This window comes from Homalodisca vitripennis, chromosome 5 (assembly GCF_021130785.1).
Source record: "Homalodisca vitripennis isolate AUS2020 chromosome 5, UT_GWSS_2.1, whole genome shotgun sequence".
NCBI lineage: Eukaryota > Metazoa > Arthropoda > Insecta > Hemiptera > Cicadellidae > Homalodisca > Homalodisca vitripennis.
Window position 1 is genome coordinate 44,276,085 of NC_060211.1, and position 12,495 is coordinate 44,288,579.

At 30.6% G+C, this 12,495-nt stretch overlaps 1 protein-coding gene across 4 annotated transcripts in view; it reads left to right on the forward strand.

Annotated features, from left to right (window-relative positions):
• The window catches only part of LOC124362100 (lachesin-like), a 314,521-nt gene that overhangs the window by 282,969 nt on the left and 19,057 nt on the right, over nucleotides 1-12,495 (forward strand). The gene's annotated exons all lie outside the window — the stretch shown is intronic.

The window sequence follows — 12,495 nt, forward strand, 5'->3', positions numbered from 1 at the left end:
AAGGCCTCAAAATGGTACGTTTGAGAGTAAACGAACTTAGTCTTCAAAACACAGGAGACTTTACTCATAGCTGGTTCATTTCTGCAAGGAATAGATCACCAACCGCACATTTTTAGATGTTGGGTTAAGAATGTATTGTTTATAGGTCTAGTTTACTGCGGATGATGGCGATTGGAGTGGATGGTTGTTTTTATAATTCTTCCCTGCCCACTTTGATTGGAATAGTTCTTCTTATGACTAAAGTTATTCAGTTAGTAAAATTAGAGATTTCAATAAAAATATAATTTTCACTGTACATTTTAGGAAATACAGTAAGTATGCACTGCTTAATTAGTAATGAAATATAACTTTTTTGACAGTTTTAAAAACCCAAACAAACATAAATTATACCTTAGTTGATTTTTAACGTATGGAGCCTTCTTAGACTGGACAGTACATTACGAGTATATATTTTCTTGATCAGCAAACTTAACAAGGGCTTCGGTAATGTGATTCGTTCGAACCAATTTCGTTCGCTTATACTTGCAAATCTTAAGATAATAGCAATTCTAAATTCCGCCACATCAAAAGTTCCATTAAAACTAAATATATTTACCTAGAATATGTATACTTCTTTTTCAAACACTTTTTTAGAGCTGGGAATAATAACACCTATGATGTATTAAATTATTACTTAACACAGCATAAGTGCTTTGAATGAAATCTAAGGACTTTTATTTTAGGATACCTCCTCACAGCGCTAAAATATTTAAATTGTTTCTAAAATCCTTTGAAAGGTATTCAATAAAATATAATGAAATAATGGGAAGAAATTCGAGCTATTTGTAGGTACTTATAAACATTGTTCCACTCCGACTTCGTGTTCCTAAACACTGTACTTGAAACATAACTCTAGATGGATCAGGAGATAGGAATATCCTTCAGTAACTATCACTTATCTCATGAGTCTTTATAATGTCATTTAATATAAACATAATATGCCCATTCTGTACCTGTTTTTCAGAAGCAAATTGTGTGCAAATCCGCTGCTGACTGCTAGTGTAATATAATTTTTTATCGAGTCAAAAAGTACAGAGCAGGAATCCAGAAAGTAAATACGATGTTTTGATTGTTTTCAAGAACCGCATTGTGATTGGCGCTCACACCTGGAGGAGTTTCTAGTCGGTCCAAATTAAATAGTGGCCAGTAATTTGTTGCAACTGTTGTAATTATCATGTAACAAAAGTTATGTAAACCAGTATAACGTTCCTATTCTGAAAAAGTCTTTTAGAAGCTTTACGTTCCTTTTATTACATAAAATACCTTTCCTACTACACTTCATATTGACATTTAAAATATTACGATTTTCTACATGCCTCAGAGGGAATACCTATGTGAAAGCGTATGGAATGATAACAAAAACAACTGCTTTTAATGAACAGTACATACTCAATGTTTAAAGGCTGAATCGACAAATACAACTCTTAGGCGTATTTTGGTTTGAATGATTTACATTTCGATTATACGGTACAATTAACCACCAAATTTGTTCAAACTAGAGTTTACTGTTCTCCTTGTTATAGTTATTACATGAATCTACATGATTTAAGTAAAATTTTTAAATATACTTTGACAATTTTTGAACGTTTAGTGAACACTGTAGTCAACGTACAGTATTGATGGATAGCCTTCATCCCTATTTTGATGAATCTAATTGTTATGAATAGTAACCGTGTGGCTTAAGGTATGAATGTTTTGTCTTAATAAAAAATCAATACCATATTACTGAATTACTGAATGAACACTCATTATTACTCCATTATTATTATTTAATTGCATAGTACTACTTTTTTAAATTGGGCTCCCTGTAAGAAAGGATAATATAATAATATATATATATATATATATATATATATATATATATATATATATATATATATATAATCCTTTCTTACAGACTAAAAAAAAGTAGTTCCATACAATGTAATGTAAGAATGAGTGTTCATTCAGTATTATATATATATATATATATATATATATATATATATAAAACTATAATAATATATATATATATATATTAACTTCGGGAGTATAAATGCAGAATTGCTCTATTATAACAATTATTAGACTTCTCGGTATGAAAGTTCCTTACATATTTCGGCATTTCCCGTTTACAAAAAGGTATAAAAAAACACAGCAAACAAATTAACATAAGTAAATAAATAAAATGTTACATAAATAAACAGAAATTTTTGCACATGTGATTAATAGCAAAGAGAAATATCATGAACAGAGAAACAATTAAGAAAAATATTACATGGTTAATTTAATTTATTGATTCATCTTTTATTCAGACCAAAGGGTACTTTTGATTTTAATATTAACTGAAGTGCCTGTTCTAGGTTTTCTAAGTAAATTTTGTTTCCATCTTCGGGTACATCTTAAATTATATATATATATATATATATATATATATATATATATATAGAAAATCATAATTATACAGAGAAATGTAATAGTTGTCACTAAATATATATATATATATATATATATATATATATTATAATGAAGTTCACATATGCTTATATGTGGTTTCCACCGCCTCGCGTGGCTTTCTCCTATCTAGATTAGATGACATACATTTTTGAAGACAATTAATTGTTTTTAGATCTGATAAATGCTATTATAACCACATTTACTTCTGATGCTAGATGAACGAAATAATAAAGTACCATATAGAACCAAACCTTTACCAATAGAATTTCTTTTTTCTTTTTCGAAGATATAGTTATAAATCTTTATAGAACCACGGCTACAATATTCGTCCTCATATAGTATATCGTCCTCAGTAAGGAAACAGTAATCTTTATTAAAAATCTTTTTGTACTAGCAAACTGAGTTTAGTTAGTGATTAAACCGAAGACTATTTTTTAGCCATTAGCGTATGGAGACAATTGTTGTTCCTACATATATTTTTCCACATGGAAATTACAAGGGATATTTAACTTTAAATTCATATGAGGAAAACCGCTCGGGGATGGTGCAAGACTTGAGTCAAGTTTCATTACTCGGGGATGTCGCTTTGATCTCATAAAGGGAGTGTTGTTACAAACTATTAGCAGAGAGTTCACTTAGTTACACAAACTTAGTTTGGCAGAGTCCTTCATAGCTTTCGCCACACTATCTAACATAGGGAGCAAACTTGAACGTCTGCAAATTACACAATATTTTGGCAACCGTTTCCTATCTAAGTCTGCTAATACTGTATATTGTGTAATCACTAAGTAGCAGATTAATTAGTGTGAATAATTCATTTCAGTGAAAATCTGTTTTAAATGTAACGGTTAGGTTTTAATGGTTTAATCGATCTTTTTAACAACCATACATTTTGGTATTTAATTAGAAAGACATATTATTTTCCTTAATTTTTACTTGTTTAAAACAGAGGGCGAAAAGGGGCGGATGCTTTTCTTTTTATTAAATTTTATTACGACAGGTTACCTTATCATCCCGTGTCTTTTTCTGTCCGATGGGGCGACAAATGTGGATAGAAACATCATAAAACTTTGCACACAAGTTTCTCTTAATCCAAGAAGGAATTGGTTTGGTTTTGGAGTCAAAATATCAAAGGGCATTCCGTATGTTTGACTATCTAATCCGTAATTTTGATCCGTAAAAGACCCTAAAACTTGAAATTTGGTACATAGATTCATCCTCCTCTTCTAGAAACGAATTCCATTGATTGTGGGAATTCCATCCGTTTTGTTAGTTCCTTTGATGCTGTTCCACTGCATCGCTTTATTAGTGTAAGTCGCAAGTGTGAAAATTTGTTACTGGGGTATCGGAAACTAGTATTAGGCATACGGTTTCTCTATAATTCAGGTATTAAACAAAACACTTGAGGTATTTGCAATATTGCAGACTATCTTTAGTTCAAAAATGTTTATTTATTTATATTAAAATATATAGGATGACTCGACAGATAAAAATCTGTATTTATTGCCAACACATTATGAGCTTACCGAATATTTGAATCTTGTCAGCAAACTTCTTAGGGTGATAAATAAAAATATTAAGCTTTATTTATTTTATGTACCTGAATAAACAATAGAACCTTATTGTGTACTGTCCAATAGAAAATATAAGGAAAGATTGTGATATAACGTACCAAATACAAATGCAGAAATTCTATCAGACTGTTACTCTTTCGTGTTTTATTGAAATTAGTATCTGAGACTGTCTAATGCTTTATACTTGGGATATGAGTTATACGTAGGACACGTGCAAATCTAGTTCTTAACCTTTACTTTTTATCAGGTCTGTGGATCTTGAAAAGGCTCTCTTCCTTATTCTGTTTGATTCATGTTTGGATCATTCCTAGCACAGTTTAGTGATCTATGGGGAAGGGCATAATAAAACTAAAATACATTATAACACCTTTAGTTGCAATCGGTACACAGGACATACATTTGATCATATTGACGAGGGAAGTTGACATAAAAGGGATCATTTCGGTTAGTTCTGAGGTCTAGGGCTGCGGCACTTCTCTTTGATTTTTACTGTAAAAATATCTTTTCTTCTGAATTATGTCTTCTGTAAGTAATAAATCACAGGTAATACTTATAGGAAAAAGTTCCAGAGTGGTAGTCATGTAACTGTCCTGGAACTCATCCTAGGTTCGTATTAATAATGTATAAAGTAATTAATCACTAATATTTTAATGATAGTAATAGCTGTTTTGGGTTTCTCATCATCCAGCGGAATATAAAATTCAAATTAATTGTTTCAATTTTTATTGAAATCCCTCCAAAATAGATTAACCTCACAAATGGAAAAAACTGAAGCATAAATTCTTGACGAATATCTGGATATCTAGATTTATGCAGTAATAGGGAACAAAGCGAGTTGGTAAATAATATACCAACAATCCTGGCTCACAACGCTCATATTGATCCTGCAGATTACGCCTTAAGGTGTGTTACATTGTCTTTCTCATCGGATCAGCGTCTCGAATGTTCTACGTATAATAATCTTAAGGAGTAGTTTAAGACAAAACCACCACTATTACTGCATTTGGCGATTTATTTTTAAGCACTTGTAAAAAACATGTGAAAGGACACAAATACTAATCCAACACTTTGAATCATCTTTTCATAAGAATTCTGAAAAATTATCTATACATTTTTAATATATAAAGTAGAAACACATATATTCACTCCCATTTCACAAGTTTCTAAAGATTTTAACAACGTTAAATTTCGAATTATTAAATATTCTTAAAGATACACTTTAAACTTAATTTTTTTTAGTTTGGTTTAGTTTTTGATAGGTATTTTTAATTAAAAACCGTGAAAGAGTAATTGAAATAGCCTCATTATTTACGTTAATATAAATTTAAATAACACGTACAAGTTAATAGAGGTGTTGTAAAATAACAAAATAAATAAAAGCTTTAAGTTGAACTTCCCAAAAATATGTGTTATTGTTTACTTCGGACGTGATATAATTTACTAAACGAGCGATATTTACCAAACGTTTTATTTATTTTACATATTATCGTTCCAGTACACATTAAATTACTATGTACGACAGATACTATGATAAAGTACTTACGTATTGTTTCAAATGTTTCATAAATTAGGATAACTTCATGTAATAAATTAGGAGACGTATTTAATAGACAAAAATTTAACTGTTATGTAGATCTAAAAAGGAAACAATCTAATTTACATGAGTAAAAAATTGGTGATTGTATGTAGAATATATTGTCTTAAAATATTATTGTTTAAAAAACCGTCCATAATGTATTATGATATATTTATACCTTTTTGGCATGCAATAATTATGATTTGATTGTATACTCTATAAAAACTTGTTTTAATATAAAGCATAAAATTTAACCAAAAATTTATAGTAAGATATTACACATAGAAATTTGTATGCTGTAGCAAAAATATTTCTTAATATTGTAAAAAAATGAAAAATAAACATCTATCTTACATATGTCAGTTTATAGGAAATAAAATAACCATGTGTACGTTTACTGCTATGTGTATCCTTAGCAGGACAATCTGTAGAGGTAAATCATAAAATTCTTTACGTATTATCTTCTGAAAATAGAGTTTCATATATAATTTAAGTCCATAGCTCAACTCTTTCTCAGAATATCCCCTAAAGAGGTAAACGTCATCGATTCCAAATTTCAGAAATAAACATACATAATTTTTATCCAATACGATATCGAATATCTAGAATGAATTTTCATTCAAGAGTCAAGTCAGTAACAAAATATTACTCTAGTTATCTTCCTGAGTAAAGACGCTTCACAAAAGCTCAGCCAAATTCCATGGTGGAATATGAATAGCATGTTAAGTAATAAAAGAGCTAGATTTCATTAAATTTAAAATTTATACACTTGTTTGCAATTTATTAATTAATGTCACTTAGGTTATTTTTATTGTCCTCGACGTTATAATAATAGTTATCTTAAAAATAACTTCACTAGACTTTTATTGAGTTTGAAATTACTCCTAACAGTTGTTATAAAACTTATCAAAAAATATTTTTTTGCTTTCATATGCTGCACCTTCCAAAACAAGTAAGCCATAAGAAAATTATCCAAGAATAAAAACTTTGTTAAAGTATTGTCTTGTATTTAAAATGACAAGAAAATCTAACGTGTTCCGTAAGAAATTTTAAAGTTGGCTACAATTTTCAAATATTCATCTTCAAGTTTAAATTCATATTTTAATCGTGACAAAACGTAGGTAAAGTCCCATGTTGTAAATTTCTTGTGGATTTAATGTCTTGTAAATTTAGGAGTTTTTGAGTTACCAGTAGTTCAGCTAAAATGTACACCCTGTATAATAGTATATGTTCAAAAAAGAAAATATAACAAGGCGTCAATACGCCATTGCATGCCGTATTTAGCGCTGATAACAGTAAAACTGGTTACCAAGCGATTCTTTCTAAGTTGATCTTGTATAATAGCATGCTTCTCTGATTATAAACGTGGTTAACAAACCATTGTATACCAATGTGACAGAATATGTCACTACACAGACCTATTAGACCGTGCGTATCAGTTTATAATATCAGCAGACAAGTCCATGGTTCAAAGTTCACAATGAAACTGTTGGCCCATGAAACACAAAAATGAGGTTAGATTTATGTTGTGTTATGATCCCTTCCGATTATTTTTCATGGAAATTAGTATTATTAGTATAAATTATTATTAGTATACATTAGTATTATAATAAAAGTTCTGATGTAACTCGATGAACCTAAATCGGTTCGTAGATCATAATCACCAACAAAATCATGACGTACGAGTTTAAGTATTCGTAACATGTGAAATACAGTGAGAACGTTGCTATGAAATCTGAGGTAAATCTAATTCGTGTATCGTGTAATCAACTAACCAGAAGCTCGACCGCAGCTCCAGGACGACTGTGGGAGGCTTCTAACCTACGTCTGCGGTCTTCCGTTTGTGGCCGGTGTGGAACCTCTATTGGCACATCACAACCGCATGTTGATGCCAATATGACAACAACCACGTGTCAACTCCCACTCTACATGCGGTCACAATACGTGTCTGTGTAGTTACCGTTGTCCAGCTGCTATACGTGTGCTATTTATTTATACAGAGTGTGACAAAACTCTTTACACAAACTTTAGGATTTTGTTACATGGACCAAGAGGTGCTAGAAAACTAAATGCAATAAATATTCTATCTCTTTTTCGTTTACTGTCTGTCTGTCTGTATGTGGTTTCAGTAATTTTATAATTTAAAAACCAACACAGATCCAAACCTTAAATTTGGTACAATTATTTTTGCTACACTCTTAAGATTGCGCACGGTTAAATTCATAAAGATTAATATTGCGAAATAATGTCGTAAATATTTTAAACTAATTAGATTCAGTATTTTTATACAAGAAACCGCAGAAAACTTCGTTTATCTAGTTATATTTTCTAGTATGATATTGGATATTAAATCATTGGTTAATATAAAATATACTATCTATAAAGTGAAAGAAAATACTTTAAGTATTTGTTTAACTATTTAAGTTGAAAGAGCCTTAAAAGGGCATTTTGTTTGGAGAGCCCCTTTGCATTTTATCTATGTAAGAATACAACCGAAATTTTTGGAATATATCGCTTTAAGTCAATAAGAAAGAAATTGATTGTCAACCACGGTTAATTTTAGTGGAGGTCGAAAAGGGAGATGTTGAACGTGTTAAAAATTTTAAACGAGGCCTATTTCCTCAAATAGTATTCATTCGTTTCAACCACAGAATCAACCGCACTACAGATACTAATTCATGTATTAACCAACTATAATCATTAGTGCACTGTTAGAGTTTTTGTTTACTGATTTATTTTACTTGCTAGAAAGCGTTTGCTTTGGTGTTGCGTTTTTTATCCTACATATTATGTACGAGTATTAGAAGATTTAAGAAAGGGCCAGTTCGAGGCTTGTTATTTCATGTAGTTCGCCCATATAGATTGCTTTTAATATAGTTTCCTTTCTTTTCAAAACTTTCCTTTTTAAAGAAGCAACTATAGAGAATTACGAACATGTAGATATAAAATTAAAACTAAGTAATAAACCCACATAATTTTACTGAGTATTATTGAACTACATAAAGGATAATCCATGTTTTAAGTGAGGTCTGGGCGCAGATGATTTATACATTACTTGGCACTTAACTTTCAGTAGGTATAGGACACTGTCAGGGCTTATTTAAAGGATGATGTGAGTATACTATATTATTAGCTGAGTGTTATCGAAGCTTGGCACTCGAGGGGATGGATAATACCTTTTTAATCACCTACCATACAGGTAATGTGCTACTTTCTAAAACAGCTGAGATCTACGAAAGTGATCGTTTCCGTCCAAGCTGTCAGCTATGTTTTCCTCTCCTAAAAATTATTTTCCCTATGTAAGCAATTCTTTCCCTATGTGAATATCTCTATACCTTTATAAACTCATTATCGTGATTCCGTTATTAGTTTTCAAAGTCCTATGGCCAAATAGCTTACTTTAAAACCAAAATTAATTGCATAATGTTATACGTTTCCTTGTGGAAGAATGATTACAGGAGTATGAAAAGTCAGATAACAATTTTAAAACATTTCATTTGCTGTTTTACATCGTGAAAAAAAGTATCGGTCAATACCCGTGTCGACAGTTCTATTGCGGAGCTTGATAGAAATAGCCACGCTCGGCTTTGCCTCGGAATAGACAACTTTAGAAACTAGTAATGAAATGTAGTATTCTGTGTCTGTCTTTCTATTCGCATGATATATCAAGAATTAACTGAACTATAGCATTAATATTTATTCTCTATATATATTTGAAAATGAGATCGATGATGGTCTATTAAATTCTGTGGGATTTGGCTTGCCAGCAAACATCTTTAGATAACCAGGATAGCAACAACAAAATTACAGAATAACTTCATTTGTAAACAAACTAAGTAGACTAAAATTATATAAAATTGCAATATGCGACATAGTAACACATGAAGCCTAACTGTGCACAAAATATCCCGAGAAAGATATCATCTGAAAATGTATTTATATGGTGCTGAATGTCCATCCAAGAGTTTATTCGAGGGTCGTTGAAGTTACAATTCAGCAGGCTAGCATAATTTCTCTTCTTTCGGTAAGAGGGGTTTAAACATTTTTTTCTGTAAGATTTTCTGCTTGTCTGTGTGTTTTTCACAGGACATATCTAGATTTAAATGACCTAAAGACTTGTAATTTTTCCTGTAACGTCAGCGAAGCTTGTTACAAACCACATATTTCCGCTTACTTCTATTTTGTTCCTGTTAATTATCTATAATAATTTTTTTTGCTAATCCTCATCTATTCTACTTTGCCTTGATGCAATTTTGTTCACGTTTTTATTTACCAAACCAAAAAATTGCTTGCCAATTGATATTATTATGATTCATGTACACTTTTCTTGTGTTTTCGTTGCATTATACTTAAAACTTAAGAAGGAATTTCTTTACCTAACTTATAGAAAATGATTCTTATTCAAAACAAGTGTAAAGTAACAGTTTCTATTTACTAGCACAATGTTTTATTTCTTACTCCAAAGAAATACGAAGTACTCCGACAGATCTTTTAATCATATGAGAGCAGAATGTCAATGTTAAGCAACAGAGAATAGATACCCCACGTTCAACCCTCAGGGATTGTATCCTTACTGTCTTTGTGGTCTACAGTATTACACATACATACAGTGTCGTACACTAACACTATTTTATAATACCGCAATTGTATTTTCTTAGCTTAATCTTGCACTTAACTTATACAAAATTTCAATATTGGAATACATTTCGATTACAATGTCCGTTTTATTATGTATTATTTATTTTGAAGGTTAAATAGCTTAAAGTAAAATCTTTAAATATTGTTTTCGTGCATACGTTTTTTTCATATTACAAACGTAATAATTTCATTTTTAATATAACGTGATAACTCGTTCGAATTGATTCAACTGAAGCACACAAAAATACTTTCTGCGATATATATGTAATGTATGTATACTTCCTGGTGTAAGTTAATATTTCTAAGTCACGTAAATTTTTATATACAACATACTACATCTACACACTAATATACAAGGGATTCCCGTTGAAATATCGAATTGTATTTATCATGATTAGTGCTATTATATTTAAATTTTGGATTTCTTCGCTTAAAGCAGTGTCTGATATCCTAAACTGTCACAGACTAGACTCCAATAATCTGGAGTCCACGTCCGTCTGAAGAAATCCCAAGTCTGTGACAGTATCAGATTTCAAACGCTGCAATAAGCGCATGATCAAATAGAGCAAAACGCAACTTTCACATCGAGCACCTTCCACCATAGCAATGTCAAGAGGAGACAATTATTGTGCTCCACCATGCTTTGGGGCCTGTATAAACCTCGTAGAACACTCAATAGAACGCCCGATGAGACAATGAGATCAACTCTTTGTCTAGTTTATGCTGCTGGTTAACCAGACAGAGCTCTTTTGTGGTCTAGGTGTCTCTGATTATGAACCAGTGCGAAGAGTTCATTTTGAGCGACTTCATTGTCGATTTTTCTAGGTTTCTTAAGATGTGCGTGGACTCTAGATTCCAAGAGTCAAGTGTGTGACAGTGTCAGATTACCCACGCTGCACTAAGTGGAAGGTGAAGTGGAATTAAACTCAATATTCACATTACATGTTTATGTTTTTGCTTCATAAAATTTAGTATATGTTTTTACTTGTATCATTTATGTCGTAATTCTAAATAAAGATCAAATGTTTGATTAATTTACTCGTATTAAATTTTTGACATAACTTAATTTCGTTTATATTATTATTTTGAGGTAGTTTAATATTATTCAACAGAGGCTTCAGGAATAACGAGCTAATATAAGTGTCTCAGAATAAAGTTACGTGTTGAGATTACTTCAACAGGTACTTCGGAGAGTGTTATATAAAGTTTGTACGGTAACAATCTTGTTATTTCGCTTGTGGCATGGACTTGTTACGGGGAGCCTCACACTTCCTCGGTTTGTTATTTCAAGAGGTCGGCAGAGGAGGAAGTTCGATTGGTTTGATCGTCAGGAAGGACTGAGGGCTCTTGTAAACCAAATGTTACAACAACTGCAATTTAATGATCTCTTCAGATGCTTGTTATTGTGGCCGAATCGTTAACAAAAGTTGTTCTATCGGATTTCCTCACATTGTTTTCTTTTCTGAGCTGTCTTTTGAGTATAAATTATTTTATAATATATTTATATGAGCATGCTTGATATTTTGTTATTATTGTTAAAGAAATGCGCTCATGACAAAAATTAAAAAGGAAGCTTATTTTGCAGCCATTATTAGTTATCTAGATATTCTCAAACCAACTTCGTTTTTTTTAAAGTTTTTTATTTAATAAATGTATTTAATAAGCAACACGGGACCAAGTTCAATGTATAAACCCCTAATAATTAACATAGTTCTGTTTGTATTTGTGATAAAGTATTATTAATAAAAACATTGGATTGTATTTAAAAATGTAAGAGGCATTTATTTTTTATTAATGAACAATTTGAACTAAAATAAACGAATACAATTAAAACTTTTTTATAATATCTCATTAAGTTGAATATAACAGTTAGTTGTTTATTAACCATGTTTAAATTAGTAGTATATTAAATGTATAGTATTGGGTGTAGTATTAATGTTGTAATTAATTGTAATATTAAACGTGTAGTATTATTAATAATAGTACGTACTTACGCATGATAGATTGTATTATCTATTACATTAAATTAATTATTTGTTCGTAAACACATGGTTTGATACAAAATGACATAAGAATATTTAGCAGTGCATTAATTAAAACACTCTTAGTAAAAGGAATTTGTTTCATTACCATCAACATTGAGTACTGCTATTTTATTGCGGACATATAAAAAATTACCCATCATAGATTACAATAGAAATATAATCCCATTATTTTTTATTATGGTTATCT